Source organism: Cervus elaphus, chromosome 15, assembly GCF_910594005.1.
Source record: "Cervus elaphus chromosome 15, mCerEla1.1, whole genome shotgun sequence".
In the NCBI taxonomy this organism is placed as follows: domain Eukaryota; kingdom Metazoa; phylum Chordata; class Mammalia; order Artiodactyla; family Cervidae; genus Cervus; species Cervus elaphus.
The window spans coordinates 45,023,186-45,041,906 of record NC_057829.1 but is presented as its reverse complement, the minus strand read 5'-3'; the positions used below and the strand labels follow the sequence as shown (position 1 = coordinate 45,041,906).

The 18,721-nt window shown below is 41.6% G+C and overlaps 1 pseudogene; it reads right to left on the bottom strand.

Moving 5' to 3' along the window:
- Positions 1–6,118: 6,118 nt before the first annotated feature.
- Positions 6,119–6,659, bottom strand: LOC122708532 (annotated as a pseudogene).
- Between the last annotated feature and the right edge of the window lie 12,062 nt (positions 6,660–18,721).

The following is an 18,721-nucleotide window of genomic DNA, read 5'->3' as shown; positions in this document are numbered from 1 at the left end:
AGTCCAGAGGTTCTCAAACTATGGCTGATGAGCCAGTCCAGCCACTGTTTTTGTTTGGCCAGAAAGACAAGGATGGTTTTTATATTTTTAAATGGTTGGAAGAAAAATCAAAAGAAAATGATATTTTGAGACCTGAGAAAGCTATATAAATTCAAATTTCAGTATCCACAGATGAAGCTTTGTTGGCATGCAGCCATGCTCATTTGTTTACATATTGACTCTATCTGCTTCTGACCTATAGTAGCAGAGCTGAGAAGTCGTGACAGATGCCACAAAACCTCAAATATTTTTCTCTGGCCCTTTACAGGAAAATGTTGCCAACCCCTAGATTAATCCTTTGGAACTTGCATTGGCTCCAAGCTATCACTGTATTTTTGGGTGTGCATACCTAAGCAGATGGTGAGCCAGGGCCAGAATGGGGCAGGAGACCCAGGGGCTGCTGATGGATGGTGGGTTCTGGAGAACCTTGGCAGTTAGAGGTTATGGGTCCTGTTCCAGGCCATAGTACTCTATCCAGAGGGAGCGATGTTTTGGGGGAAAGTGATTTCTCCTCAGCCCGAGGCCTGGCTGCAGTTGCTATAGCCCTAGTTGCAAAGATGGGTTTTTGTTTCAGTATCCCTGTCTGCCCATACACCAGCCATGACTCCTGGACCTAGCAGAAGACATCCAGCCTTTCAAATTCCTTTGGTGACAAATTTGAGCATCTACTGATGTCTTGTGCATGCTAAGTTGCTTCAGTCATGTTCGACTATTTGTGACCCCAAGGACAGTAGCTTGCCAGGCTCCTCTGACCATGGAAGAATACTGGAGTGGATTGCCATTCGCTTCTCCAAGAGATCTTCTCGACCCAGGGATGTCTCCTGCATTGGCAGGCGGGTTCTTTACCTCTTGTACCACCATGTCTTAACCCTGTGTAAACTCTCAGGTGATTTCTAACAATGTGTGAGGGAGATCCTCCATGACCTTCTGGATAATAAGGTGGAGTTGGATGTACACAAGAGGTAGCCATACTCTGAAAACCTAAACTTGAAGCCCTTGGGTTCTCTATAGAAAATCTTCAACAGATCAGTTCAGTGAAAGTAATTTCCAGAGCCCAGCAGTTGACTTCCTGGGCCACGTTCTGTTCGAAATAGATATAATATCGGATCAAAGATATACCATCTGTCAGGAAGTCTGGCTGTCTTCATTTTCAAAAGATCTCCAGATTTCAGTTTTGCAAGATAAAAGGAGTTTGGGAATAGATGATGGTGATGGTTGCACAACAATATGAATGTTTTTAATACCACTAAACTGTAAACTTAAAAGGTTAAGATGGTAAATTTTATGTTATATGTATTTTACCGCAATAAAAAAAATGTAAAACGGAAGTCCAGAATCCAACCACTTACCTCCTCTTCTGCTGCCACTTAGGCCAAGACACTGCTACTTCATTCCTGAGGATTATTCTAAGAGCTTCTAAACAGCTTCACCCTTGCTGTATTATAGCCTCCTCTCAATGGAGCAACTGGAATGATCCTTTTAAAATGTCAGAGCTCTCGAGGACCTCTTAGGATCAAAATCTGCAGTGCCTCTCAGCTCACTGAGAATAGAGGCTAAAATCCGTCCCGTTGTCCTCATGTCTTTCCACAGTCTGGGTCCTGCATCTCTGTGACCTTTGGTCCCTCCCTCATTCCAGTCTCTCCCCCATGGACTCCTTGCTGTTCCTCTGGGACACCAGGCACGTACCTGTCAAGAATGTTCATGCTTTAGGGTAACTCTTGCTGGAATGTTCCTCCCCAGATGTACTCCTTCAAGCTTTTGCTTAGATATCCTTTTCTCCATGAGGTCTAATTTGACTCTCCTTAATACTCAACCTTTCTTCCCACTCCCTTTGTGCCGCTTGGTTTCTTACATGACAGTGCTTACTTAGCCCTTCTGGCATACTATATGATTTGCCTATTTGTTATCTACTGCTTATTCTTACTAGAATGTAAACTGCATGAGGTTAGGCATGTTTTTTCTGCATTGGCTTAGAATAATATCTGGAACATTGAAGGTGCTAAACACATAGTTTTTTTAAAAAACTTTTTATTTTGTATGGGGTTATAACTGATTACCAGTCTTGTGATGGTTTCAGGTGAATGGCAAAGGGACTCAGCAATACATGTACATGTATCTATTCTCCCCCAAACTCCCCTCCCATCCAGGATGCCACATAACATTGAGCAGAGTTCCATGTACTATATAGTAGATCCTTGCTGGTTATCCATTTTAGATGTAGCAGTGAAAACTAATATTTTTTGACTGATAAAGTAAATGAATTCTAAGAAGCAAGCCTTCTCAAGTACTGAAGCTTGTATTCCAATTATAGGTACCTTCTCCATTAACAAATTAGCTGAAAATGTTTGGGTTTTGTCTTAACGGGGCTCCTAGTCAGGATCCATGAGGCAGCTTCTTTAAGTGAGGTAGATGCACTTATTCTCCTTGTTAAACAGAAGAGGAAACCAAGGCAGCCCTAAGACGCGAACCTAGGGCGTTGGCTGGAGACTCTGTTCTTGAATGCTACACTGGACAACCTTTCCTGCAGCGCACTGGAATTTGAACTTGTCTTCTCTCCAGGCAAGGCCACTTCTTGCCTTTGCCCTATTTGACTTTTTCCTTCGTTGAATCCTTCCTGTATCCCCACTTTCCTGGGACGGAGTACAGATAATTTTCTACTTCACAGGCAGGAAAACTGAGTTTTCAGTACTATGATTCTAATTACAATGTTAGTAAGTGGCAGAACTGACCCCGGAAGCTGGGAATTTCAGACTCCACAGCTGAGTACACATGCTGTCCTCCTTGTGTTCTGCTCTTCGTTCTTGCCAATAAATTGGATAAAGGTATGGAGTGGATGCCAATTAGATCAACAATAGTAGAAATTGGGGTGGAGGGTGGGACGTGAGTGGGGAGACTCACTGGAAGGTGGCTGGGATCAAGAAAGGATACAGAATCATGGGGAATAGTGGAAGGAGCAGAGTGTTTTCAGCTTTGAGAGAATTCAGGGTGAGGGTGGGGCATATGAAAACTCTCTTTCAATATTTGGGTGTCTGTGTGGAGGTCTTAGATGGCAGGAGATTCTGGAGAGATGCTATTTTAGGGTGAGGGACAAAAGTCTCTGAACTTGAGTTTTCCTATCAATGTAATGAGGGCCCACTAAGGCCCATTTTACAGAGTTGTGTTAGAAAATCATTATGAAAGGCAGCTATCAGAACTCCTCACCCTGTGAATGCCTTCTATCATTGAGTGTAGTTGTGAGGCAATTGTGATAAAGATGACAATCTACAAGTCTGGAAAACCACTTTGGCAACTTAGTGGGAATGGTTTCAAGGATTAGGTTAGAGGACTTAGTGTGTTCTGTCATTCTACTCTTGGCTGTTTCATTTCATTAAAACCAATTTAGTTTTTGTAGAGCACAGGGAATTATATCCCGTATTTTTGTGTGTGTGTATGCATGTGCACTCAGTCATGTCTGTAGTCCACCAGGCTCTTCTGCTTGTGGAATTTTTCAGGCAAGAATACTGGAGTGGATTGTCATTTCCTACTCTAAGAGATCTTCCTGACCCAGGGATCGAATCTAGGTTTCCTGCATTTCAGGTGAATGCTTTATTGACTGAGCTACTAGGGAAACCCCAATATTTTGTAATAATGAATAACAAAAGAATATGAAGGAGAATATCTATCTACTGAATCACTGCGCTGTACATCTGAAACTGATACGACATTGTAAATCAGTTACACTTCAATTAAAAAGAGATTAAAAAAGCAATTTAGTTTGGTTTGCCAGCCACAACATCTGTGAAATTTTGGACAATTTCATTTGTCTTGAAACATAGAATGGATGTAATATTATTTTCTGTATGACAGAGGATGTAGCTAGGATGATTGGAACAGAAATATTCGTTGTGCATTTGGATGGTTACATATAACACTAAATATTCTATCGCTTGTTCCTTTCCAAAAACATGTGGAAAAATGAACAAAAAACAACCATGGCATTACAGCGTGACAGGGTCAGGGAATTTTAGGCATGGAAAGGACATTAGAAATGGGGTTAGGGTGAAATTCAATGTCTAGAGGAAGGAGTCAGAAGTCTCACCAGAGGCCCTTTCTGCTGGTATGCAGCAGTCTCCCATCCTGCTAAAGTGTCACATTTGGCAAGCACTCCTGGAAAACTAGCAAAGGTTTCAGTCTTTTTCGATTAAATTCCATGATGCTGTCCCTCTTGCCAACCTGATGTTAATTTGCCTCCCATTGCTGTACCTTCAGTGGTTTCCCGTTTCCTTCAGGGTGGACTCCAAAGGAATTTACAATCTGGCACCAATATACCTAACACTGTTACTTCTCTTAGCATGTCCAGTCTTGGCCTGAGTGTGAGCTCAGATTTCTGTGACGGGGCTACAGGGCTCTGGGGCTCCAGAGACAAGGGGCCAGGTGTGTCAGCAGAGGCATTGCCTTATCTTACTTGCTCTGGGGTTCTACTCTTACCTTTTTTCACACTTCAGTGCAGTGGAGGGAAAGTCAATGTTATTAAACCACCATGAACCTCTGTGAATCCAGGCAAGATTAGAGAAACTTGTATGTAGCAGGCATTCACTAAACAGCAAACCCCACAATGGATGGTCTTTTGTAATGTAGGAGAGGCCTAGTATGTGCTGGTCTATTTGATCTTCACATGAGAACCCCTCCATAGCTAAAACAAGTACTTCCATGTCACCTGCCTGCCAGTCCAAGCATGCCTGCTCCTACTGCCCCTCCTTTGATGATACTGTCCTCCTTCCTTTGAGCTCAAGCTGGCACAATGTATGCTTAAGGTGATTCTTTTCACCAGCCCCTTTTGTATTATTTTTGTCACAAGGAGGCTTGATTCAAACAGAGGAAAGAAAAGCAAAACAATTCATTTCAGAGTCAGATAGGTGTAGACCTGCACCATACAGTAGAAATTTAATATGAGCTACAAATACAATTAAGACATTTCTAGTGTCAACTAAAAAGGTAGTCACAACCTGAAAGTAGAGAATTATTTTATTTGGTGGGAATGTTAGGACTCCAAACTCTGGAAATAGCATTTCAGGTAGCCCTGGGAGACTCCTCTGAGAAGGCGGAAGACAGTGTCAGGCTATATACAGGTTTGCAACAAAAGAGGCAGGCAGTCTGAACATAATAGATTTTTGTAAGGGAAATCAGATATCAAGTCAAGGAGTTTAGCACTCTTCTATGATGGACAGGGAGGCCTGGGGTGCTGCGATTTATGGGGTTGCAAAGAGTCGGACACGACTGAGCGACTGAACTGAACTGAACTGACTAATGTATGGGAAAATGCAAGAGTCTGGGATTATCGAAGTCATTTCTTTCATATACATCTCAGCTATCTGGGGCCAGTGTCCTGTCTTTTTTATTTCTCTCATCCCCCCCCCCCCCCCAGCTCCTCAGCAATCACTGTGAGCGTTGGTGGCATCTGCTGGATTGCAGGCATTGTATTCTCTTTTGGGAGTCCTCATTCACATTTGGAGGCCTGAAATCACTGATGACTGTTACATCCTTGTTTATTGATATGGTAGGAGATATTCCATTTCACAATAGTAATTGTTAAAATTAATTAAAAAATATATTTTATTTAATATATACAAAATACTGATTCAACACACAACATTAAAAATGATCAGAAATATTTTTTCTTTTTTCTGTTTCGAGTTTTAGAAATTTGGTGTGTCTTTTATACTCTGAGCACATCTCAATTCAGACTTCCTTCACTTTTGGTGCTCAGCAGCTGCTTGTAATAGTGGCCACTGTATTGACACAGCAGGTCTGCAGAGTCTAATGGCTGACCAATGTTAGTCCTAGAGTCACGTGGATCTGAGTGTGAATTCTGACTTTGCCCACGAGAGGCTGTCCAGACTTAGAAAGCCTCCTTCACTTTTAGGAGCCTCAGTTTTCTCACCTATAAAATGGTCATATTAGTTATTGCCTCATAGGGGCTGTCCTGAAGATAAAAATGAGATAATACATGTTCTGGCACAGAGTAAAGGTTAGGTAAGTGTTAATTGCTGATACCATTCCAGCTAGATTTTATTTTATTTTTCGGTCTTCCCAGTGAGTTTTATTTGGACTGACCTAGGGACAGAGAAGGCCTGCACCTAAGAGAAGGTGGTAGCGTCTTGGTGGTAAAGCCTGGCTTGTGCAGGTGATGGAGGCCGGGGTGGGGCAGCAGGAATCTGAACTGGCAGTCACGGAACTGCTGGTCTGTGGCACTTGCTGGCTGCGACCTCCTCCACCTTCATGATCTGGACTGAGTGGTCCTGGGCATGGGGCCACGTGCGCATGGGTGGCGGTTCCAGCTGTGATCAGGTCCGGGTACTCTTGGTACATGTTGTGGGTGCGGCTGTGGGAGTCATTGCGCAGCCAGATGCCAAAGTTCTTCACCGGCGGCGGGGATTTCCTGTCCACAGTAGACCATTTCCCCCTGAGGACTTCACCTTCCCCAGCTGAGACGCAAAGTACCAGAAAGGGGACTTGGCGACAACGTGCTCGGGCGCAGAGAGTTTCATGCTCACGCGATAGAAAAGCGGCCTGCGGAGCCTGGGAGTCAGGCAGGCATCGCCCGCCATCTTGTCCTCTTGAACTGTGCCTGAGGCCTTCATGGTGGCATGGTCCTCCCTGCCACCCCTGAAAAGGTCTAGCTAGATTTTTAAGTTTGAGTGTTTATATGTAAGACAGTGGTGTTTGTTACCTTTTCTTCTATCAACTTCGTTCCATAATACCTGTGGGTGATGAAGACAGGTTAACTTGCTTGAGCACTTTAGCTGGTGGACATTCTTAAAGTACACATCTGTGAAGTTGGTTTTAAAATTTTGTTTCTCTTGAACATTTTATTATGAAAATATCCAAACAGAAAAGTTGAAAGAATTATACAGTGAACACCTGAATATGCAACCATCAAGAGTCTACAATGAACATTTTGTTTTACTTGCTTTATTAAATACCTATCCATCTTTCTGCTATCCATCTATAAATCCATCTTATTTAACGTTTTTGCATTTTTATAGTTATTGGGGCTGTTGTTCATATTATAAAAGTTAAAAAACCTACTGAGATGCATTAATTATGAGTATTTTTGCATATCTTTCAGAAAATTGCCAGGATAGTAAAAACAAATATTGAAGAAGTCAAATAGTTTGAATAATACAATTAATATAATTGATGTGCTCTAATATTTAATAAACAAGATACATATTCTTTTTCAATACCATGTTCTTTATCAACACATTTTGTTGTTGGTAAGATGTTACTGTACAAACGTTTGATATGGTCCATTTGTTTATTTTTCCTTGTGTTTCCCTTGCCTGAGGAGACATGTCAAAAAAGAAAAAAGTATTGCTAAGATGTGTCAAAGAGTGTACTACCTATGTTTTCTTCAAGTTTTATGGTTTCAGATCTTACATTTAATAAGTCTTTGGTTCATTTTGAGTTTATTTTTACAGATGGTGTGAGAAAGTAGTCCACTTTGGTTCTTTTGCGTGTGGTTGTCCAGTTTTCCCAATACCGCTTATGAAGAGGCTGTCTTTTCCCCATTGTATACTTTTGCTCTTTTGTCATAAATTAATTGATGTATAAGTGTGGGTTCATTTCTGGGTTTTGTGTGTCCCTTAATTACTATATAGATGATCTTCCTACTTTTGTCTTTTAACCATCCTAATGTTTAAGTGGTTGTTCTACTACCTTTACCCTATGTTTGCCTTTACCAATAAAATTTTTTCTTTTGTAATTGTTATATTATTAGTTGTGGTCTATTTTTTCCACTTAGAGAAGTCCCTTTAACATTTTCTGTTAAGTTGATTTAGCAGTGCTAAGCTCTTTTGGTCTTTTTCTTGCCTGTTAAACTCTTTCTCTCTCCTTCAAATCTGAATGAAAGCCTTGCTGGGTAGAGTATTCTTGGTTGTAGGTTTTTCCTTTCATCAGTTTGGATGTATTGGTCCACTCCTTTCTGTCCTGCAATGTTTTTGCTGTAAAGTTAGAGAACAGTTTTTTGTGAATTCCTTTGTCTGTAACTAGTTGCTTTTCTCTTGCTTCTTTTAAGGGGCTCTCTTTATCTTTAATTTTTGCTATTTTAATTATTATGTGTCTTTGTGAGGGTCTCTTTGGGTTCATCTTGTTTGGAACTCTCTGTGCTTACTGGACTTGGATGTCTGTTCTCGTTTCCAGATTATGGGATTTTTTTTTTTTTTAGTTATTATTTCTTCAGATAAATTCTCTGCCTCTCTCTTTCTTCTCCTTCTGGGACCTTATAATGTAAATATTAGTATGCTTGATGTTGTCCCAGAGGTCTCTTAAATGATCTTCATTTTTTAAAGTTTTTTTTTTCTTCTTTCTGTTTTGCTTTAGTGATTTCCACCACTCTGTCTTCCAGTTTGATGATTTATTTCTCCATATCATCATAGTAAAACTTCTTGTGTATTTTTTATTTCAGTATTGTATTCATCAGCTCTTTTTGGTTCTTCTGTTTTAACTCTTTGTTAAGCTTCTCTCTGTTCATCCATTTTTCTCCCAAGTTTGCTGAGCATCTTTATGATCATTATGTTGAACTTTTTATGGGTAGATTTCTTATCTCCACTTCTCTTAGTTCTTCTTCTGAGGTTTTATCTTGTTCCTTCCTTTGGAACATATTCCTCTGTAGCCTCATTTTGCCTAATTCTCTGGGTTTATTATTGTATAGTAGGTGGGTTGGTTATGTTTATTGATCTTGCAGAAGTGGCCTTGTTTAGATCTTTGTGGCTTCATGGACTGTAGCCCACCAGGCTCCTCTGTCCATGGAATTTTCCAGGCAAGAACGCTAGAGTAAGTTGCCATTTTCTACTCCAGGGGATCTTCCTGACCCAGGGGTTGAACCCATGACTCTTGCATCTCCTGCATTGGCGGGCAGGTTCTTTACCACTAGTGCCACCTGGGAATCCCTCTTTATTTTTTTAAATTGGAGTATAATTGCTTTACAATGTTGTGTTAGTCTCTGCTGTACAATAAAATGAATCAGCTATATGTTTACATACATCTCCTTCCCCTTGGATCTTCCCCCACACCCTAGGAGACTTCTTAGGGGACCCAGCAGCATTCTCTATTCTGGTCACCAGAACTATATTCTCTAGCAGTTTCCCCTATGTGGGCTTGCTGCAGGGCCAGAGGGATCCCGGGTCTGGTGCTGGTCCACTGGTGGAAGTCTCCTTGTTCCAGGGTTGGCTGTGGGTTTTGGGGGCCCCAGGCTGGTGCCAGCCTGCTGGTGAGTGGGACCAGTTCTTGGGTGGTTAGCTGCAGGGGTTGTGGGGGCCCCTGGGCTGCTGCTGGCCCAGTGGTAAAAGGGGCCAGGTCTCTGAAAGGCTAGCTGCTTGGCCTGGGGATTTTGGGACTGGTGCTGGCCCTCTGATGCTATAGGCTAGTGGGGAGACTACAGAAATTCCCTTGTCAACACCAGTGTCTTCATGGTGGAATGAGTTCCCCCAAATGGCTGCCATCATCTATCCACAGAGGGTGTCCCAGTTGCAGTCTGCCTTTGTGAGGCTTTCCAAGATCAGCAAGTGGATCTGACCTGAGCACCTTTTACATTACTGCCTCTGCACTGGGATTTGGTAGGTGAGTGTTTTTGTGTTCCCTTTAGGAGCAGAGTCTGTTTCCTGTAGTCCTCTGGCTCACATATACAAGCCCTGCTGGCCTTCAAAGCTGGACATTCTGGGGGCTTGTCTTCCTGGTGCAAGAGGCCCAAAGCTTGGAGACCCTGATGTGAGGCTTAGACTCCTCACTACTTGGAGAGAACCTGTGCAATTGTGATTATCTCCCATATGTGGATCACTCACCCAGGGGAATGATTCTTGACTGTACTATGTCTCTACCCCCTTTACTCATCTAGTTCTAGCTCCTTTTTTATATTTTTAATTGTGGAAAATCTTTTCTGCTAGTCTTCAGTTTGTCCTCATAAATAGTTGTTTTATAGGTTGTTGTGATTTGGTGTGCCTATAGGAGGCCTACAGGCATTTTGGCCATACCTCTAAACAACTTTGACTATAGCAAATATCAATTAGGAAGTAGCGTGTATTTAAAAGTGAAAACTACTAACAGCATGACATGATGTGTCTAAATGTAACTCAAGAAGAGTGTTCTTGCTTTTATTTTTATTAAGAAATTTTTCATTGGCCACACCACAAAGGATATGAGATCTTAACTCCCTGAAGAGGAATTGAACCCATGACCCCTGCAGTGGAAGTGTGGCGTCTTAAGCACTGGATTCACCAGGGAATTCCCCCTCCCTTAAAATGTATTTATTAGATAAGAAAAAATAAGGCAAAAAGTCAAGAAGGTAAACAACAAAACCAAAAAGCCAAATTTAACAAAATAAAGTAGTGGGAAGGACTAATTAAACACAGAAAGTACAAAATTAATGAAGATAAATGAAAGAAAAAAGATGATTCTTTGAAAATACCAAAACAGGCCAACCTCTTGACAGTAGTCAAGAGAAAAAGAGAAGATGAATATTAGCAGTGAAGATTGAGAAACTCAGTGTGTTTCGTGAAAGTTAAGAAACTTTAAAAAGAAGAAATCCTTGGGAATTCCTTGGTAGTCCAGTGGTTAGGACTCCATGCTTGCACTTCAGGGGGCATGGGTTTGGTCCTTGATCAGGGAACTAAGGTCCCATAAGTTGGGCAGTATGGCCAAAATTAAAAAGAAAAAGAAGAAGGAATCCTTTATAAAAGCTTTTAAACAATCTAGATGGAAAGAACAAATTCTAGGAAACTAAATTTCTAATTTGATTCCATCAGGGTACAGAAATTCCCCCAAACTAGGGGAGAAATGTAAAATGTGATCCAAAATATGTACTACTAAAGTAGTCACTATCTTTCAAAGGATTGATAATTTCTATTATTTAATCTATTCCAGAATCCAGAAAAAGATGAAACAGTCCTCATCTTTTTCTAAAGAGTGAACATAACCCTCATCCTACATTAGATTAAATAACAGCATTAAAAGGGAAACATATAGGTTAATCTCACTCATAAACAAGAATGCAAAATCACATTTGAAATGTTAACCAATCTAACAATGAAGAATAGCCTGGTGGGCTACAGTCCATGGAGCCACAAAGATCAAAACAAAGAATAGTGCATTCTGATGAAGACTGGTTTGTTCAAGGCATGCAAGGATAGTTCAACAAAAAGAAATCTGTTTTAACTTTATTCACCCTGTAACTAAAGTGGAAAAAAAGTAACTTTGTGATATCCCAGATAGATGCCAGAGAAAACATTTTTGAGAAGCTGTAAAACTCTTCTCTGAGAGCCACCACTGGGCACAGTTGCTTGAAAAAGTAAATAGATGCCACTAAACAGATGTGACAATGACCCATCATTGTTCCCAAGAGGGTAATAAATGCCTTGGGGTTAAATTAATGTTTTCCATAAGCCCTGATTCTCTGAGTGATTCTGCCTGTCATTTAAAAAATATCTTATTCTATCTTCAGCTCTTTATTTATATTTTGGGAGTATTCATATTGTTTTTGTGAATTTTAAATAAAAAGGTGCAGGGGCCATAGCTAACCCCAGGCTAGAAGTGGAATAGAAGTTCCTGAGAATCCAGGAGTACATGCTTCTGTGCTGATAGCACATAGCCTCCAGGTAAAGTTAGGAGAGCTCTCCTTCTGCATGGAAGAATGTGAGCAGAGCCCCAAACCATACAATGCATGCGGCCAAGCTTTGACCTTTCTCATTATGTGGAATTGCTGAAGCATTCCTACAAATGGTGTTTTAATCATAGCATAAGTTATTAATTTAAACCAGACAAAGTGCCCTTGGGGAGTCTTCATTCTGTGTAGGAGTTTTTATAAACTTCCATGATTTTTCACCTAATTCTCCCTTGTTTACTTTTGTTGAGACATTGGCAGTGTTTTATAATTTAGACTTTTTCACCTTTGGAAATAAACCAGGCTTGTAAAAAAAAAGTTTTGTCAGAATGTTGGATGGATTGAGAAAACTGTGTAATTTATGAAATCAAGACTGCTAATTTGAGGAAGTACAAAGGATGGAGTGTAGCCCAGGCCTGGGTCAGCATTGGGCCTTCTGACCCCATATCGGTCTCAGGCACAGCAAGTCCACGGCCTTTTGAGCCACATCTCCATTTTGAGCCCAGTGGAATAATCAACCTGGATCTTCATGGTACTCAGCACAGAAACACTGGGCCGAAAGGGATCAAAGGAGAAGCCAGTTAATCTCTGTGGATCAGCAAATGGTTTCTGACAGAAGAGCTTGGTGACCACCCTTTGGGCAAAATTCATTCCCTTGGATGTGGTGAATTTCTCAGAGGACCAGCAATTGTGTGTCATGAACACTATTAATTAGCTATTCAGTGTTGGCCTCTTGAAAAAACCACTCAGGGAGACAGCACACCCAATGGTTAACTATTCAGCATTTACTATTGCCCACATTATCACTTGAACTTTCCCCCTTTTCTGTTTTCTACCATTTGGGATGAAGCTGAGGACCCAACTCAGTTCTTGCTGTGGACTGGCACTAGCTCTTGGCCTGACCATACTCTCTGGGGCAGGAGACTAGAATAGAAGACTTGAAATAGTGGGGCCTCCTTTAGGCGAGGATGAAGAAGCATGTAGCAACCTTATGACTGCAGTCATAAGGAGGAGATGGAGCTCACACTGTGGCAGAGAGATACAAGCTTCATCTTCATGACGTCAGAGAGTCCCTGAGTCAATCGCTTCCAGAGCTGTCTTAACTCTTGGACCTCCAGTTCTGTGTTTTAATTGTTTTTGAGCCAGGTTGAGGTGAGCTTTCTCTTACATGCATGTTAAAACTCCCAAGTAACATAGAGTGAGAATTATTCTCTGTAATTTTCTTTTTTTTAAAAAAATTATTTATTTGACTGCATCTGGTCTTAGTTGTGGCATGTAGGATCTTTTGTTGTGGTGTGAAGGTTTAGTAGTTGTGGCAGGTGTGGACTTAGTTGCCCTGAAGCATGTGGGATCTTAGTTCCTGCACCAGGGATTGAACCTTTGTCCTCTGCATTGCAAGGCAGATTCTTAACCAGGGAAGTTCCTTTGTAATTTTCTGAGTGTAGGACTTTTTCTACTTCCCTTTTGATGCCCCCTTACTTACAATCTTAATATTACAAATCTCTCAAACTAACCATTTCTTCTTTTTTAATAGTGTTTTTAAGCCCCTGATCATGTTATCGTCACTAATATATACTGTGCATTTGCTCTTTGTTGGACACTCATAAACATTTTATTTGTACAGCATTTCATATTTGTGAATTTGGAAGGAATTTGTCTTTTAAAAGTTTGGCTTTTACCTCTAACATATTCTCCAAAAGGAATCAGTTCAATTCAGTCACTCAGTTATGTCCAACTCTTTGCAACCCCATAGACTGAAGCATGCCAGGCGTCTCTGTCCGTCACCAAATTTCCGGAGCTTGCTCAAACTCATGTATTCGAGTTGGTGATTCCATCCAACCATCTCATCCTCTGTAGTCCCCTTCCCCTCTTGCCTTCAGTCAGAATCAGGGTCTTTTCCAGTGAGTCAGTTCTTCGCATCAGGTGGCCAAAGTATTGGAGTTTCAGCTTCGGCATCAGTCCTTCCAATGAGTATTCAGGGCTGATTTCCTTTAGGACTGACTAGTTTGCTCTCCTTGCAGTCCAAGGGACTGTCAGGAGTCTTCTCCAACACCACAATTTGAAAGCATCAGTTCTTTGGTGTTCAGCCTTCTTTATGGTCCAACTCTCACATCCATACATGACTACTGGAAAAACCGTAGCTTTGACTAGAGAGATGGACCTTTGTTGGCAATAAATATTTCTATTATTCCCAGCGTGGATAGGCTTAAACTCTATGTATGTATTTTAAAACAGCAGTTACTATAAGCTTTCATTCAATTGACTCTAAAATGTTTTGAGGCCAAGACTGTCATTTCCACATTTTAAATAGGACTGAAGTAGGGAGGGGGCTTCTCTAATGACTCAGTGGTAAAGAATCCACCTGCAAAGCAGGAGACACAGGAGACTTGGGTTCCATCCCTGAGTTGGGAAGATTCCCCCAGAGGAGTAAATGGCAACCTGTTCCAGTATTCCTGCCTGGAAAATCCCATGGACAGAAGAGCCTGGTAGGCTACAGTCTATAGGGACACAAAGAGTCAGACACGACTGAGCGACTGAGCAAAGTGGGGAGAGATGCCCAAGATCACATTGTTAATGACAGGCTGGACCCAGGTGCAATCAGTTCCATCCCAAGGACTGTGCACTACACTGCCTCCCTGTGTAGATTTTCCTGGATACTATTGGGCTATTGCTGTGTGTCTCTCCAGGAGATGGCATAGGCAAGCTGAGCAGCGAGATGAGTTTTATTAGAAGATTTGGAATTGAAAACATGACTAACTGTTGGCTCCTCTAAAGTAGTATTCTGAAATATATGGCAAAATGTTTCTGAATCGAGGACTGATTATATGTTATTTTAATCCTTTTCATCTTCATTTTTATGTTATTTGATCTGTTAAAAGTGTATGTTGAAAGAGGTACATTAAAATCTTCCAGAAAAAAAAAAAAAAAGGCAAACTAGGACTTCCCTGACAGTTTAGTGGTTAAGACTCTTCTGCTTCCAATGCAGGGGGTGAAGGTTTGATATCTGATCAGGCAACTAAGATCCCTATGGTGCTGTGCTGCAAAAGAAAAAAAAAAAAGAAAAAAAGAAAAAACCACCCAGGACACTAGTTTGTTCTATTTTATCTTTGTAATTCCTATAGGAGTTATTTTACTGGTTGGCTAATGATGTTATTTGACTGGAACCCCAGTGAAGGGTAAATGTTCTTCTTGATTTAGCTTCCCATCAGCACAATATGGCCCTCCTTGTTCCTTTTCCTGTCTTCCCCTACCCTCCAGCCCCACCTCCTTGAATGTTACATTGTGTTGGGTCAACAAAAGTATTTATAGAAGAGTCTTAATTATACCTTTGGTAGCAAGCAGATCTCTTCTAAGATGAGGCGGGGACCAAGAACAAAGGGCACAACTTGGTTCCTTTAAAGACTGTTTATTCCTCATTTATTCTCTATTTGTCAGTAATAAACAAGCAAACAAATGCATAAAATGAAAACCTGAGGTCAAGGAGAAGGCCCAACCTGAGCTCTCACAGATGTGGTAATGTGAGTGCTTCCGGGTACTCCCAGGGAGGGAAGGTAGCAAGGGCGGCCTTAGGGGAAACCTGAGATGAAGTGGTCCAATTTTGATGGCTGGTGGGAAATTTTCATCTTCTCATCTGGGTGTAGTCGGGGCATGATGTCCAAGAGTCTGGGCCACCAGACTGAATGGGCCAGGGAAGGGCATGTCACTTTCGGTGCGTGTGCATGGCTTCCTGCCATGTCGTGCACCAACACATTCTCTCTGGCACCGTGTTCCCTGGCGCTGTTTTCTCCTCCTGGCCTCTCGCTAACATTATGCGTTGCTTCCCCATCTCTTCCCCACACTTTTTTTTTTTCATTTATTTTTATTAGTTGGAGGCTAATTACTTCACAACATTGAAGTGAGTTTTGTCATACATTGACATGAATCAGCCATGGAGCTACATGTATTCCCCATCCCGATCCCCCCTCCCACCTCCCTCTCCACCCGATTCCTCTGGGTCTTCCCAGTACACCAGGCCCGAGCACTTGTCTCATGCATCCAACCTGGGCTGGTGATCTGTTTCACCATAGATAATATACATGCTGTTCTCTTGAAACATCCCACCCTTGCCTTCTCCCACAGAGTCCAAAAGTCTGTTCTGTACATCTGTGTCTCTTTTTCTGTTTTGCATATAGGGTTATCATTTTCCCCACACTTTTTTAGCCCACAATTTTTTCTAATGTTTAGCAAATGCTTTTTCACATCAGTGAAGTTATCCTGTTTACATGTATATTTTGACTTGTGGAAATGCCTGTCTACAGTTTGAATCTACCCATAAGCACTATTTTTTCAGACTACTCCTGATCCAAAGGGGAAACCCAAGAAAATGTGGTGGATAGAAATGGAGGTGAAAGGAGTTGAGGATTTCCCAAAAAACCACTCTCATTCACAGTTTCATATTAATGCCATATATTTACTTTCCTTTGCATTTGTTCCTTTTCTGACTTACAGATTTTCTGATGCTTCATTTTAGGGAGCTCTTTTACAGTTGGACTTAATTTTTTTTCTTTTTTTGCAAGGGAATTCATGACTGTGGTTCAAAAATGATTTTTCCTGGTACATCAAAATATGATCTTTTTTAGTTGCTGTTTTTGTTTAAAGCCATGGTAACATAGTTGAATTACTGTTGGGAGTAGCCATTTCACAGAACGTTTAAAAATATTGAGCCAAATCTGTTTGACATAGCACTTTAAAATATTGGGATTAAATCCTGTTTGACAAATGTTTTAATTGCCGAAAAATGAAACTTTAGGAGGAATGTGGAGGAGTTTCTCCTGGTGGCCCCGCGCCTGCTGTTAGGTGCTCACATGGCCATAAAGAGCTCTGGTCGGCAGGAGGTTACTGGCAACCAGAGCTGCCAATTTGGCCTGTGACTTCTGCAGCTTCCTGAATCTTTCTGTGCCTCTGCCTCTCATGCCTGTTGGACAGGGCAGGATGTGGCTACTCAGGTCAGCATGACTTGAGCGAGCCCTTGTTGAGGGGGCAGAGAGCTTGAGACTGGGTTACACTCCTTCCCCAGCGCTCAGGTCCCCGCACAACTGATCAGTCTCCTATTCAGGATTCCTTCGGTGCTCATGCTTTAAGTCTGTAGCAAGGTGGTTGTTACTGGACTCAAAGTTATTTTATTAAAAAAATTAACATACAGGAAGTGTGACTTTTGGGGGAGTGTACAATTCTGTGAGTTTTAACACATGTATATATTCAACGCAGTCAGGATGCAGAACTGTTCATCACTCCAGAAACTCCTTGGTGCTGGTCCTTTACAGCTGGTTCTTTCATCCTTGTTCCTGGCACCCACAAACTGTCCTCTGTCACTGTAATTTTATCATTTTGAGAATGTTGTATGAGTGGAATCACAGAGTATGTAATCTTTGAGACTGGTTTTGTTTACTTGACATAATACCTTTGAGATTCATCCAAGTTGTGTGTATCAGTAATGTGTGTCTTTTATTGCTAAGTAGTATTCCATTCTATGGGTGTACCAGAGTTTGTTTATCCATTCAACCATTGAAGAGCATTGGATTATTTCCAGTTGTTAGTGACTATGAATGGAATGGCTCTAAACATTCACGTATAGGTCTAGTTATCCTTAAGAAGTTCTGTTTTAAGATAGTTCTTTTAAGGAGGTTCCTTTCTGTGTATTATTGCTTCCTGTTGAGATTTTAAAAGATAGCTGTAAATTCTTTGACATTCTTCTTGCTGAGAGGTGGTGTCTATGTCCCCTTTTCTTGAATCTGAGTGGGCTGCTATGAACAGTAATATATAGGAGAAGTGAGGCTATGACTGAGGTCTAGGTCTGAGACTAGGACTGGTCGTAAAAAGTCATGCATTCTGCCTTGTTTAACAAGAACATCCACTCTGGAATTCTCTGTCACCATTTGGGAAGCCCAGAGACAGCTCTGCTGGAGAGGGCAGGTGTGGGAGCTTTGGCTGACCATACCAGCTGAGCTTTCCCCCATCTATTCCAAGTTGATAGATGTGTGGGTGAAACCAACTTGGTCCTGTCAAGAGTCACCTGGCACCTGAATACCATCAAGTGACTTCTCCTATGCCACATGGAACAAAAATCACCCAGTAACACTGCCAAATTTCTGAGCCAAGAGATCAAGGGGTATAATAAAGTGGTTTTTGTTTTTACCCACTAAGTTTAAGTTTGTTTGATCCACAGATGTGAATAACTGGAATACTATATAATGAATATTTAAGCTTTATAGAAACAAGGATCATATCTCTCGACAAACTTAAATCTTTGGATACAGTGCTCATTTTTATTTTTTGAAACTGTAATTTCCACACTGTACTTGGCAAAGTCCCTTATAAATGTTGTGTGGTGGTGATGATGAGGAATTGAATTACCTTGCCAATTATCTTGGTGGTAAGAAAATTATCTGTGTGCGTCCTCAGTCATGTCTGACTCTTTGCGAACCTATGGACCGTAGTCCACCAGGCTCCTCTGTCCATGGGATTTCCCAGGCAAGAATACTGGAGTGGGTTGCTGTTTCCTTCTCTAGGGGATCTTCCTGACCCAGGGTCTCCTGTGTTTCCTGCGTTGACAGGCAGATTCTTTACCACTGAGCACCTGGGAAGGCCAAGAAAATTATCCAGTGGCTGTCAAATGCTATGAAGTGTGTTGCTCATGGACTCACCAACTGCAGAATCTGGAAAGGGAAGTAAAGGACCATCCATTTTACCTCCATACCAGGCGAGTGGGCTGTGAGGCACTGGTGAGGCACAGTGGGCAGTGGGGAGGCTCCCAGTGGGAGCAAGGACTTGGAGCCCGATGTCTGATTTCTGGCTCCAAGTGATCAATCAAGACCTCTGTTCATGAATGTGATTGGGTCACACAGAACCACTGGGTAGCTCTGTAAGCCAGCAGTGCATAAGGAGGGGTCTGGCCAGGCAATCAAAGGACCCCAGCCCAAACAGTTAATGCAGAAAACAGAAGCATCTCTATTCAGTTCAGGTCTGTGGTCTCAGAAGGTGTGTAGGAGCCATTGCTTTTATTAAACA